This window comes from Myxocyprinus asiaticus, chromosome 49 (assembly GCF_019703515.2).
Source record: "Myxocyprinus asiaticus isolate MX2 ecotype Aquarium Trade chromosome 49, UBuf_Myxa_2, whole genome shotgun sequence".
Taxonomy (NCBI): Eukaryota; Metazoa; Chordata; class Actinopteri; order Cypriniformes; family Catostomidae; genus Myxocyprinus; species Myxocyprinus asiaticus.
In genome coordinates, this window is record NC_059392.1 from 24217879 (window position 1) to 24243644 (window position 25766).

General features: G+C 38.8%; 1 long non-coding RNA gene across 1 annotated transcript in view; it reads right to left on the reverse strand.

Moving 5' to 3' along the window:
- Window positions 1-1371: 1371 nt before the first annotated feature.
- The window catches only part of LOC127438215 (uncharacterized), a 70518-nt gene continuing 46123 nt past the window's right edge, over window positions 1372-25766 (reverse strand). The window contains exons 3-6 of the long non-coding RNA XR_007896680.1: window positions 7716-8124; window positions 5782-5996; window positions 5597-5691; window positions 1372-2340 (exon numbers count right to left, since the gene is read on the reverse strand). This is a non-coding gene — a long non-coding RNA (uncharacterized LOC127438215). The remainder of the gene's footprint in view (window positions 2341-5596; window positions 5692-5781; window positions 5997-7715; window positions 8125-25766) is intronic.

Below are 25766 nucleotides of genomic sequence, written 5' to 3' on the forward strand. Positions count from 1 at the left end.
GCAAGTGGGCCTCATCTCGGTTTCTCTCAGTGGACTTCATCTGTGGTCTCAATGCCATAATTCAATACAAGAAAGCTTGTTGTCCTCTATATCTGTTGGTGGTTCTCAGCAACTATATTGTTCTGTTTGTTCTCTTTTCCTCAGCTCAGATTTATTGGTTTTGGGTTTGGGCCAGATGAGTTTTCTAAGGGATGGAAATTTGGGTGGCTCAATTTGCATCCTTAGTAACCTGTTTTGGTTATTGTGAGAAACTGCTGTGAGATCATGTTGTTATCATAGTGACTGAAAAGAAGTTTAAAAAGCCTAAGCTGCAATACAGCTTTAAAGTTTGTATAGCTCTGGAGCTAACCAGTTTCAACCTATAGCTCAACTGTTAGAACATGGCCTTAGCAAACTCAAGGGTGTGGGTTTGATTCCCACAGAGCACCCTGGTACCCTGCAATTGTAAGGAGTTAGTTGTACCTGATTGAACTCTTACAATGAATTTTGTTGGTGTAACCTAATGTATTTACCAGTAGGTTGATTTAGTGATGTTACATAATACTATGACTTGATAAAACTAGTTACCATATATAAAACAGCTATACCATATATAATATCAAGCTATCTTGATAAAACAGATAGCACACGAACAATTTCGACATGTCTGTTTTAGATCTTTTTATTTGGAAAGCATCATAATCTAATTAACATCTACTAAAAATCTTAAAAGGATCAGATTTATAAACATTCCAAATCATGAACTTCTCAAAGACATTTGTTGAATTATTGACATTGGAGAGAAAATGTCTTATAGACGTATTGCAGATGAGCAAACAACCTAAATATATGTCTTCCAGATGTAAACACACACATCAAATAAACATCTGGGTGATTTACATTTGCTATCAGGAGGCAATGTGGTTATTTGTCATGAAAATACTATTACAGTTCAAAATTTCTAATTGTCCTAAGACAAGCTTCATTTTCATTAAGCAAAATTCTTTTTTTCTTTCTTATGATTATGGGGTAAAATATGTCCTGGATATTTTTTGTCAGGTTTCATGAGATTCACCCATATTGTGTGTGTATGTGTGTGTGTGTGTGTGTGTGTGTGTGTGTGTGTGTGTGTGTGTGTGTGTGTGTGTGTGTGTGTGTGGGCAGGTTTAAGTGGTTTACGAGGATGTTTCTAGTGTCCCCATATTTCAAATCATTTAAAAAACATACTAAACAATGTTTTATTGAAAATGTAAAAATGCAGAAAGTTTTTTGTGAGGGTTAGGTTTAGGGTTAGGGTTAGGGTTAGGGGATAGAATCTATAGTTTGTACAGTATAAAAATCATTATGTCTATGGAGAGTCCTCATAATGATAGCTGCACCAACATATGTGTGTGTGTGTTTTGTGTGTTTGCAACATATGTGCTTTTAACATGTGTTTTCAATCTCATAGTGTCTGACTCATTTCTTCAACACTGACACCAGTTATTTTCCAACAGTGGAACAAACAGCCTGTTTAATATCTCAGTGCTGCGGTCTTAAAAAAACATCCATTGACTGACTCATGTTTTGCAGTACTGTACCTGATTGTGAACAATAACAGAATCTTCCTCTAATATTGCCTGTGATCCAGTGCTGAACATATTATTCTTGTAGCACTCAAAGTTTACTCAGCACAGTACAGCCATCCCAGTTGTGTCTTGACTCAGGTCAGAATGCTTAGAAATATAACTTACAAACTGTGGCATTTTAAACTTGTGGTTTTATATTAGAATGCAAAGGCCCATACAGGCCATACATGTAGTTATTGACCAATTTGTGATGAATCTACAGTGACACAAGTGTGAAATTCCGTTATTTGCCTTCACTCCAAGAGACTGTTCGCCAGCTTGTGAGTCAATATTAGAATAAATCTGTCACCTACCAGCGAGCTTTCTTCTTGGTTACGATATAAACCAGTGTCCTGAAAGCAGCCCTTGTCCAAGCCACATAAAAAGCATTTCACTGGGTGTAGGCTGATGCATGTGATTGTTTACAAGTGGTTCGGTTTGCATTGTGCATGAAGAACACAACAAGCCGCAGACAGTTTGCGTGCCTCGGAGTTGTCTTGATTTATCCAAGAGTGCCACTGACATGTTAACTGCAGCACTGGCTTGTTTTTAACTGGGACTTCGCATGTTAAATGAATCTGGTATGTGGCTTTAAGGCCACATTTGGGGAATTTCCAATGGGATTCTTTTGTTTTGTGACATATTGTTGTGTTGCATGGCTCACGCAGTGTTTCGTAGCTCTGTGGCAACCCCCTCTGCTTCAAATGGAAGTGTACAAAACTTGACAGGCCCATACTCTGGTATCATTTGAGTCCTGAAAAATCAAGGTGAAGTACATCATTTCTGCTTAACTCGCATCACCAAACAGAACTGCAAAAGTAATGTTTTCAAAGAGTCCACTTTCTTCCATTGTTCCAATTCTACTCCATTTATTTTTGTCCCCATGTGTCACCATAACATTTTATTGGTTTAAACAGAAAAAAAGAAGGCAGATGCTATTTGCACCCTGGTACAATAATAGTAGATGCTATTCACACCCCTATTTAAATAATTACATAAAGTATTGGGACATCACTGAAGCATGTTTATTGTGTTCATTTAGAGTCCAAAAGATACACCAAGCCCTAAAAAATTACCATGGTTTTACTAAAGTAACCATAGTACCACCTTGACATTTTGTAGGAAATTCGTAGTAGCCACAAAATTAAACATGGTTACTATAGTAACACCATATTACTGTAGTAACACCATGGTTAATTTCATTAAAACTATGGTTTCCACAAAAAAACAAAAAAAAAAAACATGGGTACTCCAATATTAATATAGAAAAACCATGGTTAATTTTTGTATTTCAAAGGCTTTCAAAAAAGAGCAATATCTAACACTAACCCTAACCCTAACCCGAGCTGTGGGAGAAAGCCCTCTCATGACCCCTCTCGCCCCGGACAAGGAAGGAAACGTGTGTGATTGAGAAACTCCGCCTCTCACCCAAATCAAACCCTTCTTTTAACTCCCCGACCTTTACCATGACCAAATAACACAATTATTATAAGTAGCATTAAAGGAAATATTAAGAGTGGAGACAGTAAACAGGATGGGAAAAAGAGTGGGACAAAAGGTGGATTCGAACCGGGTCGCCCACACAAAAAAAAGCACAGTTGCACCAGAGTTACGCCCCACGCCACTGCAGCAACACTTAAAGTCGGCATGAAATCAAAATTGACCCTATTTATTTTATTAATGCATGTTACTGGTCTTATTGTGAAGGATTCATCTATGCATATTTGCTATTTTATAAAAAAAAAAAATCTTGAATCAAAATGTCATAACTTGCTCTTCTGGTCAAACTACCTTGGTTACGGGCCAGCTGACTTGAATTTACATTTTGAAGAAGGAGGAATAACGGCGAATTTGCGGTTGTGTTCGAGAAACTTCACACTTGAATTGCTGAGGTGATCACTACTGCATACAACGTGATTCAGATGCCTGTGGAGTTTATTCATATTTGAAATGCAGATATCTTGGGATGTACAGTACGCATGAGCATTTCCTTCCCTTTATATTTAGTGTATTGTGATTTGAAACGTTGAAACATTGTGATCTTTTACTTGCTCATTTCTCAACGGGCCTCGTCGTAAGCAAAGACTGCAATTTGCTATTATCAGTGTATTGAGATCACAGCACGGTAGAAGGGGTATGTGTTTGTGTCTGTGTGTTGACTGAAAACTCGCATTCATATCTGCCTCAAGTCTAGTATGCAACACCCACTTTTCACAATACAATCAACATCCAATGGATAAAATCAAGTCCCTGCCCTACATTTTTTTTCGTGTTCGATGAGCTGTTTCACTCAGAAATACAGTAGTTCACAATACGGAAGTCGGTCCCAACGTCTGTTTCATGCCGACTTTAAAGTACATTTTGTAAAATGTTCTGTTTATAATAGACTATTGGGGTGCAAATAGCCGTGCTGTGTGGTAGGTGCTATTTACACCCAGTGCAAATAGTTACTTCAAAATAGGAACTTTTGCTATAAAACTTTCACTCTTTTTTCTGAGAAAATGTAGAATTTGTCTTTGTCTCTCACTTCTGTTCAACACTGTCACACATTATATTGAAGTTTTATTGAACACATGGTTCAAGCAGAAGTCAGATTCTCTTACAGTCTTTATCAATTATTCACTATGTTTACACTTGTTTTGGCCTCAACTTATATTCAACATGTTTAATGGATGTTTCAAAGAGAATGTCAAGTATTTTTTGCAATTCTGTTTGGTGGTGCAAGTGGTGCCACAATTTACACACATCAGCTTTTCTTAAATCTATGGTGGCTCTAGCCCTAGAACTCTGGGCTTGAGGTGGAAAAATATGACTTCAGCTGTATACTTAAAAAAGAAACCAAGTAATATATTATTTTTTTCGAATAAGGTATCTTTAAACGTACGTTCTATGCTGACGAAATAACAGTTGCCTTGGACTGAAATCTAATAGCATGGATGCAGCATCATGCAAAAGCATTCTTTTTACTATGTTAGCTTGACGGTGCCAACATACTGTTATACTGTTTTTAGTTTTTTTGATCCCTAAACCAAGACAAAAATTTCAAACACTAAATCCACCTAGAGCTTTCAAGCTATATCCACCAAACTTCAGACTGTTCTTACTTCGTGCTATGTCTTTTCTAACTGATCGGACTTACGGTTTTCGCTCAGTGGACGATCAAACATATTCATTGGTAAAATACCCTTACAAAAAAATCGAAACAAGCCGCAAATTTGACGCTCATTATTTTCACATGCAAATGAGCCTTTGATTCGCCACAGATGTTTGCCAGAAGTTTGCAGCTCTTTGCGGTAGTGGTGAACCTCTGCCAAACTTTTGGCAACAATGTACAATTTGTCGCAAGTTTGCCGCAAAGCTCATATGCATGTGAAAATTACCAGTGGCGAATTTGCGGCATGTTTGTGGCAAATTTTCATAAGGGTTTACAATGATGAATGTTAAGATAGGCCAGTTGAATACTTGTGAATTCAAAATCCAACTATCAAAGATTCTAATGTAAACAAACCCACAAAAGGCCTTTAATCTGATAAACGTTTTTATGTCTATCCATCCGTCCTTACGCCTGTCCATCCGTCCATCCATCCATCCATCCATATTACAGTCTGTCTAACTATTTATCTAGCTATCTGGCTGTTAGTTTTACTGTAATATCCATATAACTATCAAACTTACAACTTTTAAAACTAGTTTAAACTTTCAGACAAGGCTTTAGCAAGCCACCATAAAAGTTTGTCTTGACAAACTTTACCTATCTAGTTGTATTCACAGTCAACCACCAATAATTAATTCTATGAGCAAAAGTGTATAATCTGTGGGTTTACCCTCACGAGGCAGCCCAGCTCCATGTAAAATAAAACAGCTTTTATTATACTGCTGATATGCCTGGAGTCTTTACCTCATGTGAATGTGCTGTGCATGATTTTAAACATATTTATTTTTCAAAAGTACAATTTATGCTTAAAGGGTAAACATTTTCAATGAAGAAAAAAATGAGTAAGTTAGTGCACCTTTAAAATGATTTTTCCTCAACAGGTGTAAGATAATGGAAAGTGTTTGCTACTGTCTGTCAGTCTGCAGCAGAATGTTCAGAGCGGGTCCTGGCCTGTGGGAGAATTATATTAATACGCTACTTAATACAGTTATGAATGACTCATGGTTTAGAACTCCTCATGAGACAATGCAATCCACTCACTTCACTTTCTGTGTCAAGTGAGGATTTGTGCCAACAAAAGCAGTCAATGCTCACTTGTCCCACATTCGAAGCAGTATGGCTCTCACTGTTTGGATTTCCCAACTTGTTTATACTGAAATCCTCCCTAGTCACCTTGTTCTTCTAGGTAGCATATTGTCCTGGAGGATTGAACTCTGGAGAGAGTTGCTGTTTCTCGGAAAGTTTTATTGGGACACCTGCAATGTGGTGTGACAGGAGTATAGCCTTAGTGTCATAAAACTGCAGTCTGTAAAAGTTGATGGTTTTTTTGTGTTTGTTTTTCCCAACCCTGTAACATTTAACCCTGTGTGGCAAGCCGAAAACTGAATTTGCACTAGTAAAAATGTGAATTCTCCATATAAAAAATGATGTCACTACCAGAATACACATTCTTCATATCAGATATGGAATTTCAACTAGTAAAAGGCGTAATTCTTGATATCTGTAATTGCATTTTCACTAGTAAAATTTCACAATAATCTGTCATTCACTCCCATTTAAAACACAATTAATGAGAACTATTATTAATTTTGTATTAGTTGGAATTCCAAATACACATATGTACTTCTTACTAGTAAAAATACAATAAAAATGACATTGTTACTAGTACAATTATCCATTTCTGATATAAAAAATTAAATTACAACTAGTACAAATGTAAAACTAGTGTAATTAAAGGAAAATTCCAGGTTCAGTACTCAAGTTAATTTGTGGCATAATGTTGATTACCACAAAGACTCATTTTTACTTGTCCCAAGCAACAATCTGGGTTTCAGTGAGACAGTTACAATGAATGTGAATGGGAGCCAATCCGTAAACATTAAAATGCTCACTGTTTCAAAAGTATAGCCACAAGACATAAACAATATGCTTGTTAACATGATTTTAATGTGATAAAATTGCTTACTAACCTTTTCTGTATAAAGATCTATACAATTTTACAACTTCGTTGCCATGACGATGTAATGTCAACAAACCCTAAAACCCTAAAATGACTGTAAAAATGACAATTTTAAATCTTTACAGCTCAAATAATACATGATTTAAAATAATAATAATAATAATATGAGTGCTTTTATAAAATTATAAGCTTCACATTTCTGCTTTTAAACCCTCAACAAATTGGCCCCCATTCACTTCCACTGTAAGTGCCTCAATTTTTGCTTTTATTAACACTATAATCTGCATCATTTTCTTTTTTACTTGAGGCCAAGCATAGCAACCACACTTATCAGCATTCACAAAAACATATTTAATTAGAAAATACACCCTTTGGCCAATGATTAAACTAAAGAAGTATCAAAAGATGAATCAAAACAATGCGTTTCTTTCGTAATTCTTTTAGAAAAGAATGTACAGTCTGTCTGCACACTATGATTTGTCTGTGAACTGCAGTCAATGTCTTCACAAGTTGGCCACGCCAGTCATATAATTGAGCTCTCCAGGGTTTCCAGAAGACTGTGAAGTCAAGAGAGATTAGTAAGTAACAGCCTGTTTGTGACATTCTGTCAAAAAAAGGTCAGCTTGATCTTTGCAGTCCAGTTCAAATGGACTATTTCTCAGAAACATTTACGCTACAGCAAAAACAAAAGAGAGACACTGGCACTACTTCAGTGATCTTCTACTACTTTATGAGTGATCTTCAAATTAATATTATTCTAACAGAATATTAATTTTGGTGACACTAACAGTGATTTTTCACTAGCGTTGCTATTGTTGGACACACTAATGTTATTGGTGGGCTACACAGCTGGCCATAGCTTTTGGAAACGGATCTCAAATGGGATATATTGGCAGTTTTCTTGCTGCTACATTCTGGAGTGAAAAGAGTTTATATACAAACTGCTGTAGTGCATAATGCATCATATCATAAACAAGACGAACGATAAATAAATAAATTGACCTTGCATACATACTTCAAATGCATGCTCAGCTTAGTGCATTTTCTCTGTTTCACTCAGCAGTGGATCTGCCATGGATTTTGGACCATTTCCATTGGAAAATGTGTAGAAGTTATGGTATCTCTCCCACTCGCCATTGATGATCATTAAGGAATCACTTGTGTCTCTGCTCTGGCTTTCCTCCAGTTTTGAATCATGTGGATAAAAGCACTTGAAGCACTTGGCACTGCTGCTATGTGGAGAGCATGCCTGCCATTCCTCACAAAGTTTGACGCTCCTCTCGCTTCCATTGCGTCAAAATAAGAGTCTGACAGCCGAATTGAGGAGTTGCTGTTGGTGAGTTTGGACCAAGGAATCAAGGTTTGGCTGGTTAGCATGGTCCCGTCTGCCCCAGCTGGAAGATATCACAACTACTGTACACCATCTGTTGGCACATGGCATGTTTCTCTGTTGACAGCCATTCAAAAATAGCCATGCATTCTATTCAAAATAAATGTTATACATTTTTGGGGCATGTGCCAGCCGAGCAACTGCCAATTAAATGAATGGGAATGCTAAAGGACAGCTTTCTCTGGGTATTAAGGACCTCCTTCATTTGGAGGGCAATATGGCACAAATTTGACAATTAAAACCCTTGTTTGAACCTATCAGAAGCAAAACTTTGAAGAGCATAGAACATAAAAGTACCTCTCTTAGTGGTCCTTTTATTTTCTATGAACAGAACATTTTGAATAAGTCATTGATGGTGGAATATGTTAAAGGGATAGTTCACCATACACATCCTAGATGTGTATGACACAAGCAAAGATTTTTAGAAGAAAAGGTGTCCATTCATTGCAAATAAATGGTATAAATTCTCAACCCTGCCCAGTAGGTTGCAATATGCACAAATAATGTGAATCACCAAAAACAAAAGAAGAAGAATGTGGAAGTGAAAGTGGAGATTGATAGTTAAAAAGGACCAGTGCCCCCTGGAGTGAGTTATTTTAGCATGTGACACTGCACAGCCGGAAGAGGGGGGCAGAGTGTGGACGAGTATTTGTTTTTATTAAAAAAAAATATTTCTTGTCATAAGAAAATACTGTATATAATATAGTAAACATGAACAAATGGGTTATGTCTGCTGTACTTTTTTTGGTTTTATTTATTTTGTTTTTATAGCTGTAAAAAACAAATGAACAAATAATATCAGCAGTCTGGTTTGCCTATATGCACTATATGTTTGACTTGTTTGGGTGTGTATGTGTGTGTGTGTGTGTGTGATGCGCTAATGTTAACAGACTTGGCTGCGTGCATCAGATAATCACGCTCGATCAGCATGTTTTCACTGTGACTTTATGAGTTTTAAACTGTTATCGTGGTGCTTTTGTGAGAGTCTGGCTGTCTGATTCAGAAAACAAACATATTATATGCCTGAAAAGACTGTTTGAGTTGCTGTTTGTGTGAATGAAAACTGCATCTGCACCTAATAAGCAGACGTGGCTGCATGCATGGGAAGATTGCGTTTGATGTATTGACTGTGCATATAATAGCTGTAAACTTTTTATCGTGGTACTTTGGTGACAAGTTGGATGTATGTATAAAAAATAAACTTATTCTGTGGTTTAAAAGACTATGAGTAACTGTTTGAGCGAATATAAATCCAGCCCAAGTTGCTTGTTTCTCTTGAAATATCTGGCAACTCTGGAAGAGACATGCGGTGGTGCATTTTCACTAAATAAACACTAGAGAAGTTTGTTCATGCTTGCTCAAGTTTGTATGCACAGTGTATGAGTAAAAGAATAAGTAAGATCCATATTATTCACATTATTGTTCGATTATATTAATGCTTTTAATGTCTGTATTTAATAAATCATAATGTTCATTAAGCTTTTGTTGATATTTGTTTGTGAATGGGAGCATGCAGTGATATATGGTGTTTCTCATTTAAAGAGAAATGGTTATAGGATAACTTTCAGTCAGAAAAGATGGAATTTTCAAGCCCCCATTTTAAAGTTTTGTGGAAACCAATATTTCTCTCTCTCTCTCTCTCTCTCTCTCTCTCTCTCTCTCTCTCTCTCTCTCTCCCTCCCTTCCTCCCAATGGCCAGTCTGACTCTGACATGTGTCCAGCACCATACCGTATGTAGAACAGAGAGCTTGATATGATATGATTAGAATCTCGTGTGTTGTGATTCTGATTCTGATCTTGTGTGTGTGCATTATTTATTATTATTATTATTATTATTATTATTATTATTTTATTTTTTCAAAAATACTATTTCCATCCATCCATCTTCTAAAGCTGCTAGAGCCTATCCCAGCTGTCTGAGGCTGAAGGCAGAGAAACACCTTGGTGCATCACAGGGGAAACATGCACAGACATACACATTCACACTCTCACTCTCACCTACGGCCAGTTTAAAGTTCCCAATTCACTTAACCTGCATGTTTTTGGACTGTGGGGAAACCGAAGCACCCGGAGGAAACCCACGCGAACACGTGCAAACTCCACACAGAAACGCCCTGGGTGCATTATCTGATCTATGCTCAGGTATTTTTCCTTTGACAGTTGTACCCATGCAGGTACTCACCACAAACACTCATTGGTGCTAGATGCACCATACATAAACTCCTCAAAAGTTCATATGGAAAAGTTTGAAATTTGATATGCATGGGAACCCTGTTGTGGCCAGTCCTTCTGGTTTCTTTTTTTCTTTTCTTTTTTTGTATTGTTTAGATTTTTATCCAACTAGATAAATGTCTTACCAGAAAACACATGTGGGAACAGATTTTCTTTTTTTTTTTTTTTTACCATTAATCTTCTCCCAACATGTGTATGCTTTGGGATTTACCCTGTTCTTTCCAACAGGATTGTAATAAAGGAGGACATCAAGGCCTACTGCAGGAGTTGCATAATATATCAACATTGTTTACCTTGCTTTAAGAAACTATTGATGTCATACAGAGCAATAATCCACACCTTGATGATGTAGAACTGTTATTTAGGTCATTTTTTAACTGAATCATTTAATAATAATTGCATAACTCATTTGAATAGAATAATGCATTGTCTTATTCTTGTTCATTGCTAATTTACTGGGATTATTTGTACACAATTTAATTAATCAATTTCATGAAAGATGTCTTTATACCTCAAGCAGCATTACCAAGAATGTGGTAAGTGTTGACCCTGAGACAGATGCTAATGTTATACCAACTGACAATAAATAAAAAGAAGCTTAACTCCAACAATGAAGCACTATTGTTCCTCAAAGGCACCACTGCATATGGCATTAAAGGGATAGTTCACCCATACATGAAAATTCTGTCCTCACTTACTCATTCTCTTGTCATTCAAGCAGTTGTTTCACTAATAAACTACAGTGATAAAGGCCACAAACATAATTTATGCAGCATTTTTTAGTTTTATTTTGCAGTACTGTCACTTTTGCTGTGGCTCATGAGCAGGATCCTTATATTGCTTTAGGTGTTGAGCTTAGATGAACTTGAACTTGAGTTGTTTTCATGTGCTAGAGTCACTGGGTTCAGAGGGCTGGAAATAGAGTGAATCCCCTCAGGATCATAAGACATTAAATGTGGTCCAAATTTGGAAACTCAAAACTGATTCTCATGAAGTTTGTGTTGGTTATTTGGCATTTAGCAGATGCTCTTTATCCAGCATACAGCGCTCTAATCATACAGACAGTCCCTCTGGGCTCGTCTCGCTCAAGAACACAATGATGACGAGATATCAGTAACCCTCCACTCCATAGCTTTCCTACTGAATAGCAGTCTAAGGGTAAGCAGTCTGTCTGTGTCATGATTCACTGTTGTGTTGCCTTGTGTTTATCCTCTGTATTCTGTTTTTCCTGGACTACACTTCCCAAAATGCACTGCCATCATCTCTGTCAGCTGTTCCCAGTTGTTCTCACCTGTGTTCCATTCCCTCGTTAGTCCTTGTGTATATAATGCCCTGATTTCTGTTCAGTCTTTGTCATTTGTTGTGTTTTCTCCTGTTCATATATTGGTTCCCATTGTGGATGTAATGTTTGTTTTATTTCCTAGTTCTGCCTTGTTCCAGTGTTTACCGTGTTTTTGTACATTGCTGTATTTTCTATTAAACTTTAGCTGCATCCAGCTCTCATGACTTCCTTCCAAACGTTACAGAACAACTGGCCAAATGGATCTAGCGGCTATGTTCGTCCAGTTGAGTCGGGAGGATTTACCCATAAGGTAATACTCCCATCGTTTCAGCCCCATTGCCAGCTTCACTGGAATTGCTGATTCCCACCTAAAGTCAGTTTACCGGATCAGACTAACAGCTCACCTGTGGAGGGAATTGCTGGAGACGGGAGACTACATGTGGGAGGAATACGTGATATTGACACTAGAAACTCTGGCTTCAGAGGATCCTCCTCCTCCCTACCCTGATCCTGGCTTCCAAGCCTTCCACACCCAGGTCTGCTCCACGCCATGTCACAGCCGCGCCCGGGTCTGCTCCACGCCATGTCACAGCGACGCCCGGGTCTGCTCCACGCCATATCACGGCAACGCCTGCCACAGACAACGAGCTTAAAGCCTTGTCCGTCCCAGAGCCAGCATTGCCAGCCTCGTCAGTCCTGGAGTTAGTGTTCACAGCCACCCAGAAGCGGAGGATGAAAAGGGCTTCTGCTATCAAGTCTCTTCCCATGTTCATGACCATGGAGGTCGTTCCCAAGTCTCTGCCAATGCCCACGACCACAGAGGTCGTTCCCGAGACTCTTCCCATATTTGCAACCACGGAGGTCGTTTCCCAGTCATCCAGGACTCTTTGTCTCGAGCCTCCCACGGCTCCGCCTGTCACGGCTCTGGTGTTCTAGGTCTCCTGGCTGGCTGTCCGCCTGATCTGCTCTGGTCTCCTTGGTCTCATGGCCATCCGCCTGGTCTGCTTTGGTCTCTGGCTCCATCTTGGCCCTGCCTCCCTTACCAGCCTTCCTTGGGTGTCAGGAGCCACCCATTTTTTTTGGGGGGGGGGTTTGGTTCTGTCATGATTCACTGTTGTGTTGTCTTGAGTTTATCTTCTGTCTTCTGTTTTCCTTGGACTACACTTCCCAAATGCACTGCCCTCATCTCTGTCAGCTGTTCCCAATTCTCCTCACCTGTGTTCCATTCCCTCAGTCCTTGTGTATATAATGCCCTTTCTGTTCAGTCTTTGTCAGTTGTTGCGTTTTCTCCTGTTCATGTATCAGTTCCCATCGTGGATGTAATGTTTGTTTTATTTCCTAGTTCTGCCTTGTTCCAATGTTTACCGTGTTTTTGTACTTTGCTCTATTTTCTATTAAACTTTAGCTGCATCTTGATCCAGCTCTCATGACTTCCTTCCAAATGTTACAGTCTGTCTATATCTATCTTGTAACTCCCTAGAAACCATCCAGGTGTGCGTTTCCCGAACAACAATGTAAGTCACAGCTTAACGACCATAGTACATCCGTTGTTCAAACCACGTTGGTTCAACAATGTTCTTACTGTTACGCAGCTGAGATCGAACATAATGTCTTGAATTTGTAATGGAATGAAAGATCACACAATGGGACTAAAGGCATCCCTTAAGGAAAAGGTGCCATTTTCTATTCCCAAAGTGTATGATGCTTGAATTAAAAAAACAAATATTTTTTGAATATTGATGGAGTAACTCAATTAGTGTTAAAAGAAAATAAAGGTTTGTTTTAATGAAAAATGTAAATAAAAGGGGCTTTGATATAAGTTTAGAATAATTAAATTAGGGTGATTGATTTATTGTTGTGCATCTGTTGCTCCAAAGCATTATCTATTTAAATCCACTTGTCATACAAGGCATGTGCTAAAGACACGTGACTAAAAATGATGTGGAAATTGCAATTTGCAATCAAAGACTGAACTTCAAGAGGAGGTAGAAAATCATAAACGGCTACAGAAGTATTCTCAATGAGCATGTTTACATGCACGTTCTTACACCGATTATGCTTAAGCCGACAATGCGTTCAGTCATGTAAATGCAAAATCGTGTTCCTTTATCAGCTTTAAGGCCATAAGCGGCTTATGAATAACCTGATCGGCACGGGTAGATTTTTGCCCATTCCGCAGATTTCACGTGCCATGTAATCACCTTACCCGGTGTTTTTACTGGCTCATCCAATGTGTTGAACGCATGCCTCTTCACGGTTTAACGTCAAAAGTACAGAATAGTGCGATTATTTCAAATGTCACGTAAACATGGATTTCTTGCCTTGTCAAATTTTTTTAATAGGAGTAATCAGCATATTGGTGTGCATGTAAACCGGCTCAATGATTAATAATACTGTCACAAATGCAAAAAAAGAAAGAAAACATGGCCAGATATTGCTAACAAAACAACACAGATGCTGCGAACTAACAACACACTATGCTTCTAACCATAGGTGAAGAGCTGTAGTTCTAACCAAACAATTTTGCGATGCTGTTTGCTAAAGTCCTAGATATACTTCCATTATGACGCAAATGCTCAGCGTCTGTATACAGTCGAACATGAGCCCGTCAAATTATACTCCACATAACGCGTACTCATGTATGCTACAACTGCTATGAGACATTGGACTTTCTCTTCAGTAGTTCAGACCCATAAAGATGTCTTTATGTTCCTTCAGACTCGAGTTATACAAATGCAGGCATCTCCAGACCTCCTCACACACGTGCTCTTGACTTGCACATCCACTGTTGTTGTTTTTATCTTCATCTCCTGATGTTTAGCGGCGATTACATATACTTATTCAATTACAATGGCTCAAAATGTAACTATTTCCACCTTGTGGACCCACTAATTAGTGCGAATAACTTCAGGCACATGCGCATTCTGCGCATTCAAAGACGGTTAGAAAAATCGGCTGCACGCATTCAATAGCCGCGTTTCCACTATCGGGCCAAATGAGGGCATGCTAGTGTGATCCAGGGCCAGTTGCATTCCCACTGTCACTTCTGGGGCTTCATCAGGCCTCATCTGGGCTTTCTCGGCCAATGGCCTTTGGCCCACCGATTACCTTGGGGTCAATTCCAAAGGCGTAGTTTCACCGAAAGTTGTGTATCCAGCGCACAACGGTACATAATTGGGAAAAATGGAAACACTGCGGATACAGTACAAATCCATTAAAACATACAATGGACAAAGCGGTGCACAAACAATAGCTTTCCATGGTTGAAGATCATGGACAGTGTGCTGGGACATCTTCCCGCTGTTAGTGGAGAGACCACTCGGGACACAATTACAGTTGGTGAGTTGTCAACATAGCTAATGTTTATAAATGATATAAACTTGATATTCTAGATAAATAGATAACATGATACCTCAGCTTGAACTTCTGTCTTGCTTGTGAAATGGGTAGGATGTGTGACGTTGGCTACAGGGCGATGTTTTAGAGCAACGCTGCAGGTGCTATTGGCCCGATGGTGGGAACGTAGATCGATTTTGGGCTCGAGGTCTGAGGCTAGTGGCCCCGGCTGGCCAGCTGATAGCCTTGGATCACACTGGCTCTATAGTGGAAAAGGGGCTATTGCTCGCACACTCTACTGATGATGAGATTTGCGTCACGTGTCCTGTAAGCGTGTCTGACCGAAGAATAATTTGGGCTTAATGTTCATTGGAACTGTGGTTTCGGGAAACATCAAATCTTTGCCATTACAAAATTGAGAGTTCATGGCAATTTACCACAAACTTGCAACAAATTCGCCACTGATTATTTTCACATGCAAATTAACTTTGCAGCGAACTTACGGCAAATTGTCCATTGTTGCCAAAGATTTGCTGCAGGTTCCCCACTACCGGTGTAGAGCTGCAAACTTCTGGCATGATTAATTTATTCCACAACTGAAATTGCTCAACATGATGGAGGTTACCAAGAAAAAGTGAATAGTATTCAGCTGGTCATGTGATCTCAACATGGCTTCCAACATGAGGGGATGACCATATGAAGAATAAAACAGCTTCTTCTAGGTCACTGAAATGACTTGAGTCAGCATCTCATGTGAGTGGACATCATTTCAAATATATTTGTGACAAAGTTCTAATAATTTCTTCAGGTTTACAACTTATGTAAAGTAGGAAAAGGTGCTTATTGCACCTAAACAAAGGTGTGTGGGGGAGGGGTGGGATTCTGTCTGCTGTGAGCTAAGAGGTAGACATTTCAACATATAATTACATTAACTGCAAAGTGAGGTAGGATTACAAATTGGTTGCCAACAGAAGCTATCAAATGTACTGTTCTGTTGTTGACTTATTAATACACATCAAGTCTGGCTTGGGTCTAGTGTTGCAGTAATAGCCCTCTAGGTTTAGCAGTAAGCACACTGGATAGATCTTTATTACTGACCTGGAGTAATAAATTCAAGTTGACAATCAGATGATACCTCAGCTTGAATAAATTCAACATGACAATCAAATTCAAAACCTGAGTCACGCTGATATACTGCTCTCACGTTGACCAATTTCACTGCCTGTATTTTAACAAGAGTCAGAATAAAGTTACTGTTTGATATAAACCTATGTTTATTCCTCCCATAAAATGTTGCAAAGAAAGACTTTGACTTTTACTAAAAACAGTATGGATGTGCATATATAGTCAAAACAAAACCATACCATAGTTAAACCATTTTCATTCTTCAATTATAGATGTTTTCCTGATGTAGGCCTTGAGTGGAAATCTACAAACCTGTTTTTTTTTTTTCATCTTATCTGCCGAGCTGACTCACCCTTTATATATACAGTATAAAAAACAATAGACAAACGGAGACAATGATTATCCAAGTCAAACATGTAGCACAATATGAGTCACCTGATTGTATAATACAAGTTTTCATGAGATAAATCAGATAAACATAATACCTCAGATGTCATTGCATTTGTTAAAGCTGTAATGTGTGACACTAATTGCTCCAAAAACCAACAAAATAACTTTTTGTTTTAAGTTATACTCCAAGAACAAATCTGAGGGGACATATTGCATGAATAAACAGCTAACCAGCCACACCTAACCATGAAATACTTGATACAAAGTGAACCTACAGTCCTGAACATCTGAAAACAGCTTGAAGGCACAGTGCATTCAAAATAAATATATTATGATTGCGCAGCAGTGCACATGGATTGCTTTGGCAGTGTACTAATGTTACAGAGTACAGTTTAATGTTGTATTGGGTTTGGTTGATATTGAATACAGAATAAAATACAGAAGTTTCGGGATAAGCCCTCATCTGACCTGATCGTGGGATTGCTGTTTAATATAAATGTATTTCCTAAATAGCAACTTACCGAGGAAAAAGAAAGATTTTGCCAGTGGTGGAGCTTGCTATTTTGGTATGTGGGAACAAGTGAGAAAGGCTTAAGTTCAGGTTTCAGAAATTGGATATTGGATTGGATCAAAATGGCCATAAGTAGTTCTTGACTCATGTATTTATTAATTAAGGCTATTTTTCAATCTATATGCCAATGTGTCTGAATACCATCTACTCTTCGTTGCTAAATGTTTGGTTTTGGTGTGCAATGTCATATTTCAGTCAGTTAACTTCTAATAATCTATGACATTTCTCTCTCAAAACATGTTTTGTGTCAACTCTGTTACATAAAATGTTCTGCGATTGATCTGAAGATCAATACAAAAATGTCTAATGATTGCCTTGCTTACAATGATTGACAATAATGATTGTGCTTGCAAATGCCATTGTATTTATATTCTTGTGCTATGTGCCAAGAACAATATTTTTGATAAAAAAAAAATATTGGGTTGAACTATAGAGTGCAACAGTCTGGCTCCAGATACATACATACATTTTCTCCATAGGTGAACTGATTTTTTCCCCAATTTGGAATGCCCAATTCCCAATGTGCTCTAAGTCCTCCATTCAATCTGGGTGGTGGAGGATGAATCTCAGCTACCTCCATGTCTGAGACCGTCAATCCGCGCATCTTATCACGTGGCTTGTTGAGCGCGTTACCGCGGAGATGTAGCGGGTGTGGTGGCTTCACGCTATTCTCCGTGGTATCCATGCACAACTCACCATGCGCCCCACCGAGAGCGAGAACCAAACATTATAGCGACCACGAGTAGTTTACCCCATGTGACTTTAACCTGGCCAATTTGGTTGCTTAGGAGACCTGGCTGGAGTCACTCAGCATGCCCTGGATTCGAACTCGTGACTCCTCCAGGGGTGGTAGTCAGCGTCAATACTCACTGAGATACCCAGGCCCCCAGATTTTTAACAATAACATATAAAACTTCATAGACAGACCTACTGTGATTTCAGAGGTTTTTAATCGATGGTATATGCCTCTGTTGAAGCTATGAGACCATGTTATTAAAACTTCATTGCTTAAAAATCATGTTTAATAGCAGAATTTCTGGTGAAAAACTACACTACCCATGATGCTGAAGTGAAAGATCCACCAATCAGAGAATCGCTTCAAACATAGCACACCAAAAGAGCTCTGCAGCGACCGTCCATTTCCATAACGCACTGTGAATGACAAAATTAAGTCCGTCTTTCTACACTCTCAAAATACTTCCGAATAGTAATATCTGAATTTTTCCAATAATCTTTTATTGTTTTTAATTTGTCAGTAATTTGCATTTAATTTTCAATTATAAGAGAGTTATGCAAGGACAGAACAGAAAGAAAAATTCAGTTTTCTCAGAAAATTAAAAATGCATGTACATGTTTTATACACAATTTGGAATGATCTGGGCATCTTGTAGATCCATTTGTGACAGATACAAGCCTATGAGCCAAAACATTATGACCACTCACATGTGAAGTGAATAACATTGATCATCTACTAACAAGGCCATGTGTTGAAGTCTGGGTAGATTAGATCTTGTAGTCAAAGTGTTGAATGCAGAAGAGATGGGCAGGAGTAAAGACCTGAGTGAGTTTGACAAGGGCAAAATTGTTATGGCCAGACGACTGGGACAGAGCATCTCTGAAACGGCAAAGCTTGTGGGGTGCTCCCAGTCAGCAGTGGTGAGTACCTACTGACAGTGGTCCGAGGAGGGACAAACCACAAACCGGCGACAGGGTACTGGGCACCCAAGGCTCATCGATGTGTGAGGGTAATGAAGAAAATCCCATCTGGTCCGAAACAAAAGAAGGTCTACTGTGGCACAAGTCACAGAAAATTTTAATGATGGTTACTGGATGAATGTGTCACAACACACAGGGCATCGCACCCTGGTGCGTATGAGGTCAGAGTGCCTATAATGACCCCTGTCCACCGTCGAAAGCACCTACAATGGGCACGCAAGTGTCGGAAGCAGTTGGAGCAGTGGAAGAAGGTCATCTGGTCCGATGAGTTCCATTTTGTCTTACATCATGTGGACGGCCGTGTACGTGTGCACCATTTACCTGGGGAAGTGATGGCACCAGATGCACTGTGGGAAGACGACAGAGGGAGTGTGATGCTCTGGGTAATGTTCTGCTGGGAAACCTTGGGTCTGGCCATTCATGTAGACGTCAATTTGGCACGTACCACCTACTTAAACATCATTGCAGACCAGGTACACGCCTTCTTGGCAATGGTATGCCCTGATGGCAGTGGCCTCTTTCAGAAGGATAATGCGCCCTGCCACACTGAAAATATTGTTCGGAAACATGATGAAGAGTTCAAGGTGTTGCCTTGGCCTCCAAATTCCCCAGATTTCAATCCGATTGAGCATCTGTGGGATGTGCTGGATCAACAAGTCCGATTCACGGTGGCTCCACCTCGCAACTTAGAGGACTTGAAGGATCGCAAATGTCTTAGTGCCAGATACCACAGGACACCTTCAGGAGTCTTGTAGAGTCCATTCCTCAGCAAGTCGGCGCTGTTTTGGGGGCACGCGGAGGACCAACAGCATATTAGTCAGGTGGTCATAATGCTTTGGCTCATCAGTGTGTGTGTATATATATATATATATATATATATATATATATATATATATATATATATATATATATATATATATATGATGTAATAATTCAAAATGAAGACTGTTGCTTAAAAGTAATGTCCAAAATAAGTTCTGAGAAAAGCTCTAGAATCATTTGTTTCCAAATACCACTTGCTTTGATATTTGATTATCTAATGCAATCACCTACATACATTTTTAAGTGTGATTTAAGACTCCAAATACTTTTTGGGGCCAAAAAAAAAAATGAAAATGTTGTACTCCCCTTAAATAACTCTTTCATCTGTAGTTTTATTATGCAAAACATTTTTTTTCATATGAAACTGATTAGCTGTTATATCTTAATCCTGTACTCCTGCAGTGAGGCACACTGCCAGATGAAAGTTAGCCATGTCTCTGACCCTCCACTGAGCTCTGCTGTTGAGCAAGCTGCACCAAGCTGCTACATATCCCGAATGAAGACATTGCTGTTCCCCTATACAAATGTCTTAATTGGCTAAGGTAAATCTAATGTAAAATCTATGGAATTTCATACAGAGTTCTTTGTTGCTGAGAATGGTGAATTTAGATTTTCTCTGTAACAATTATGACATTCTGTGCCCATTCCAAAATACTGGTATTACAGAAACATAATTTATTGCACGCTTTCCCTTACTGTCATGAATCAAAAATGAATCACACATGTACATGAGAGATGTCCATCATTACAAATGAGGCTAGCTTTTTTGCTTTGTTTGCTTTTGAACATGCATGCTGAGGGTAAATTTCCACAGCTGATAAGGCACATTGCACGTGTTGACAACGTTCCGGCCTGGTGTCGTGGCAGCGACCTTGTCTTACCTAATGAGGAGATCCTCTCAGAGAGATTACAGGATGCTAGGCATGATTCACCACTCCTGTCAAGGCCAATATTCTAATTCACCACTAGAAAAAGCTTACTCAGAGCCAGCAAGAGCTGTGTGAGAAAAACGGAAGATGAGCCCAAATCAGGGTTGAATTTTTAATTTTGTTTTTATATCAGTTACATGGCCAGATCTAAGGGGGGCTAGGAGGGAACCGCCGCCCTACAGTTTCCTTGTGCACTCTTAGAAACTTCTGGCGCCCCCTGTCGGATAGCGATATTATCAAATTAGCTCCGGTCAACAAAGACAACCAGCTGCCCACCCTTAAGGTCAAAATTCCCCCCAAACTCATCTTAGTACCACTCCATTTTTTGGGTTTTTGTTCGTTTCGTTTCGTTTTAGTGCTACCAAATGTAATGCATTAACAGATATCATTTAAATTTGTTTAACAGTGTTAAATTTCTCAGGGTGTTGGTATTTTCATGTTTAGTTAATTATTTTTATTAACTAAAATCAATTCATGGTCAGTTTTATTTAAAATAGTTTTGAAGTGATGAAAATATATTTTAGTCTAGTTAAAGTTTTTTTTTTTTTTTTTAATTTATTTATTTTTTTGTATTATGTGTATTTCATGTTTTCATTTGGATTTTGTTTTAATTTTCGTTAATGATATCACTGGATCCAAAAGACTTTTGATCCTTTCCTTTTAGATATCTTTTATGGTCTGCAAGTGAATTAGTCCATATTACAGACTTTGATCACCTCTGCTTATACTAGCCTACTGACACATAAGCGTCAGCTTAGCAGATATGATCCATTAATAGTCTTTGAACCGTATGAATGACAAGTGCTCAGGCACTAAGGTGGAGGTAGGGTAAAACTAACACAAAGGTTGAAGGTTCAATCCCAAGTAGCGGATACCTAGGAACTGGAGACTGAAGACACAATCCTACTGTCACCAATGCGCCCTTGAAGGTTACTGAAAATCAGGTAAGACTGTCCATTTACAGTAGTATGCAACCGCAACAGTACAAAACCGCAACATTTGTCTTTGTAATTTTTATTTTCATAAGATTATGGCATATTTCAATCTTAAAGGAATGATAGTTCCAAACCCATCTGACTTTCTGGACCCACTTTATATGTCTACTATGTACTTAAGAATTTGATACAATGGGGCCTGGGTAGCTCAGCAAGTATTGACGCTGACTACCACCCCTGGAGTCACGAGTTCGAATCCAGGGTGTGCTGAGTGACTCCAGCCAGGTCTCCTAAGCAACCAAATTGTCCCGGTTGCTAGGGAGGGTAGAGTCACATGGGGTAACTCCTTGTAGTTGCGATTAGTGGTTCTCGCTCTCAATGGGGTGTGTGGTAAGTTGTGCGTGGATCGCGGAGAATAGCATGAGCCTCCACATGCTGTGAGTCTCCGCAGTGTCATGCACAATGAGTCATGTGATAAGATGTGCGGATTGATGGTCTCAGAAGTGGATGCAACTGAGACTTGTCCTCCGCCACCCGGATTGAGGTAACCGTGCCACCGTGAGGACCTAGTATGTAGTGGGATTTGGGCATTCCAAATTGGGGAGAAAAGGGGATAAAAAATAATAATAATTATATAAATATGTGTTTTTGCATTGTACCTATATTTAAAGCACCTGCATTTAAATACACCTGAAATTACACTGTTTACCTCACGCCTAACACTAAACCTAACCCTACCCCAACCCTTTTCCTATCCCCTAACCCTAGTTCTAAACCTACCCTTGTCTCAACCTCAGTAGCAACAAATGTGAATCTTGTGAGAATTTTGCAGAAGAACATGTAGTTACACAATAAATATTATATTGTATGTATTTCAGTGCTAGTACATGCTAGTTAAAGACACCGTATATAAAGTGGGACCAACTTTCTTTCTTTCCACACAATGCACGGGGCTGTTGAAATCCAAAAATAACAAGCACAACAGAAGTAGTCCAAGTTGTGCGCTACATTCCAAGTCTTCTGAAGAGTCATTATTTGCTAAACATTTTCCCTTCCACCATAGTTGTATGCAAACGCATAGACATAGATGTTGCATCGCGTTAAGTTTGACCAAAAAATGCATTGGTTGACCTGTTTCATCATTTACGTAAAACCCGCATATTTAACACATTTATATGAACACTAACCAGATTGCTTGTGGAAAGCTTCGACAGAGGGCAGCGGATAACGAGCTAGAAACATACTTTACGCAACTGCATGTACGTAAATGCAAGCGCAGTCTGGTTGAACATACTTAACATGCATTTTTGCATTGCATTGGCGGTAACAAACCTCAGTACTCAAGGGGGCAATAGATTTACTTCAAAAGTCAATTTGATGTTATTTTATATAGTGACTTTAACTAATTTGCTCAGCAATATTCTCTTCAGACTGTTGTTGATTTGAAAGAGAAAACTCTCCATAGAAGCAGTCAGTTCATGCTAATGTCCGATACAGCGCCCCTAGTGGCAACGTTGAGAATGCAACATACGTTGTGTTATGTATTACAGTCTGACCATTTTGGAACACAACAACGCACAAAATCAAGCTTCTGTAGCTAGCTTGTTTCAGCCTTCCTCACACAAAGCTGTCGTATGACTTCAGAAGAATTGGAATATAGCACTTTTATCATACTTCTTTTAGACCTTTTTTGTCATTTTCTTTGTATGAAAAAAAAAAAAAAGCCCTGTGAACATTATTTAAAATGTCTAATGTGTTAGATGAAGAAAGAAATTCATATGGGTTTGGAATGACATGAGGATGAGTAAATTATGACAGAATATATACTTTTTGGATGAAATATTTTTTTAATACAATTATTCAAGAGTTTTCTTGTTTTCTTTTTGAAAGCTAATTAGTGCTAATAGTGCTAGAACACTTTATCGCCTGGTTTCAAGGGCTGAGAGTGTTTGTGTCCAACACCCAACCCAGGAATCCCAGACAGACATTCTTTCCTGTTTTGGCCATAACGACTGGCTAAAACATTCATTCTGTAAGGGAGTTTTACTTTAGTCGCAGCTTGCATTTGCTTGCACAATATAAAACCAAAACTGTGCCTGCCAAAACCAATAGTTTGCCTCCCACTGATAAGACAATTAGCAGCTCGGTCTCTAAAGACTCCAACAAAAGTGTTTCTAGGAAACCTGAAGGAGGTATTCAAATTCTGTGATGCTGAAATGCTTGGCTTGGGCACGGCCGCTTTTAAATGTATACTTCATGACATGTATTATAGTCAACACTGAATTACAGAGGAAAGAATATTGTAAATAATATTATTCATTATTATGAAATTATTCTTGTAGTAACTGTCTTTCTATTTTGTACCAAACAAAGGAGATGAATCAAATAACCCATCCAAACATCTGGGTTGATTCCTGAGGATAAAGAGCAGACAAGCTCAAACTGCTTGGATCACCAATGTTTTTGAAGCACCACATACCTCGATATTTCCTGAGAAAACCTAGGAAAAAATGATCCTATTAACCACAATCATGCACACATTCAAGGAAACAGCAGTAAAATATTGCAGTCATTATGTACAACAGACTTCACAAGAACAGCAAAACACCGTCAAGGGCCCTTAGTGAACAGCAGGAAATGCCACAGGCACACTCACTAAAGAAAGACTTCACAAAAGATATCAGCTGGAAATAATAATAAGATTCCTTTATTTATACCCTTTAATTTATAAATTACTTACATTTTATGCTCATAAAATTATATAATGTTCACAATTAGGGCTGTCAATTAAGTACAATTAATTTTAAAAATTTGCAAACAGAATTGCATGCTTAAAAAGGACAAAATATATATACAGTATATTAAAGAAAAATTATATTCATGGTAATGTAGTAAACATATACAAAACATTTTATGAATAATTATTATTTTTATTTTTTATTTTTTTAGGGGCATTTTTTTAATTTCTGAAAAAATGAGACCAATTATTCCAAAGTATGTGTAAATAGTGAGCTTTTAAATTTAAGTGTGAAAACTTGCTGGCGGCAACCCAAAAATGCCCCAGAGCTGAAGAGGATAACTCATGACACATATTGACGAAATTGATTACAAAACGGATACTTCCATTTGTATACTTTTCTCAGCAAATTATACAAGTTAAACGTAGTATGAACTTAGAAAAACACGTCTCAAGACCCCTGCATTCTAAGTTGTGTTCCGTCCAGCTGTATTTGATTGCAAGAATGTGTCCTCATCTTGTGCTGTTTGCTATTGGCAAGGGTCGTTTGGCGTGTTGACTGTAGAGCTGCAGTTGCGCTCACTGCCCCCTGCTGACTGAGACTCATAAAAACATGAAGGTGGTACTTCAAGTTTGAATTTCTCGGATGGTAGGAATATTCCATATTATGTTCCGGGGGCATAATGATTTGGCTCATCGGTATGTGTGTGTGTGTGTGTGTGTGTGTATATATATAAGTTGCAAATTAGGTTCTCAATGTGGAAAGGAGGAAGCAGGGACCGGGTTAACAATCCATGTCAGACATTTAATAAACACTTTTCAGTGTAGAACAAAACAAAAACACTTACTGCTTTTCAGCCAGCTACGTATAAAAATAAAGACACACACACACACAGAGATGGGCTTTGTGTGTCTCTCTCTCTCTCTAATTGCAGCTCCGGTGTCACTTTATGCTTCTCCTGGCTGATTGAGATCATTCTCCCCCAGCCGTCCCTCATCACTCAGCCACGCTCCGGGCAATGTTCGGCTGGTAAACCCTGGGTCCGGCCATTCATGTGGATGTCAATTTGACACGTACCACCTACCTAAACATCGTTGGAGACCAGGTACACCCCTTCATGGCAATGGTATTCTCTGATGGCAGTGGCCTCTTTTAGCAGGATAATGAGCCCTGCCACACTGCACACATTGTTCAGGAATGGTTTGAGGAACATGATAAAGTGATCAAGGTGTTGCGCTGGCCTCCAAATTCCCCAGATCTCAATCCGATTGAGCATCTGTGAGATGTGCTGGACCAACAAGTCCGATCTACAGCAACTCCACCTTGCAACTTACAGGTTTTGAAGGATCTGCTGCTGATGTCTTGGTGCCAGATTTTGTAGAGTCCATGCCTTGGCCAGTTGGCATTGTTTTGGCCACACGCGGAAGACTAACAGCATATTAGGCAGGTGGTCATAATGTTTTGTCTCATCAGTGTAATTTGCAAATGATTAATAAAATCAGCGTTTCATGTAATTTGATTCATTCTAATCAGTTGACAGCCCTATTCACCATGCAAATATTCAGCATCATATTGTTATTGCATATAGCCATGGGAAAGT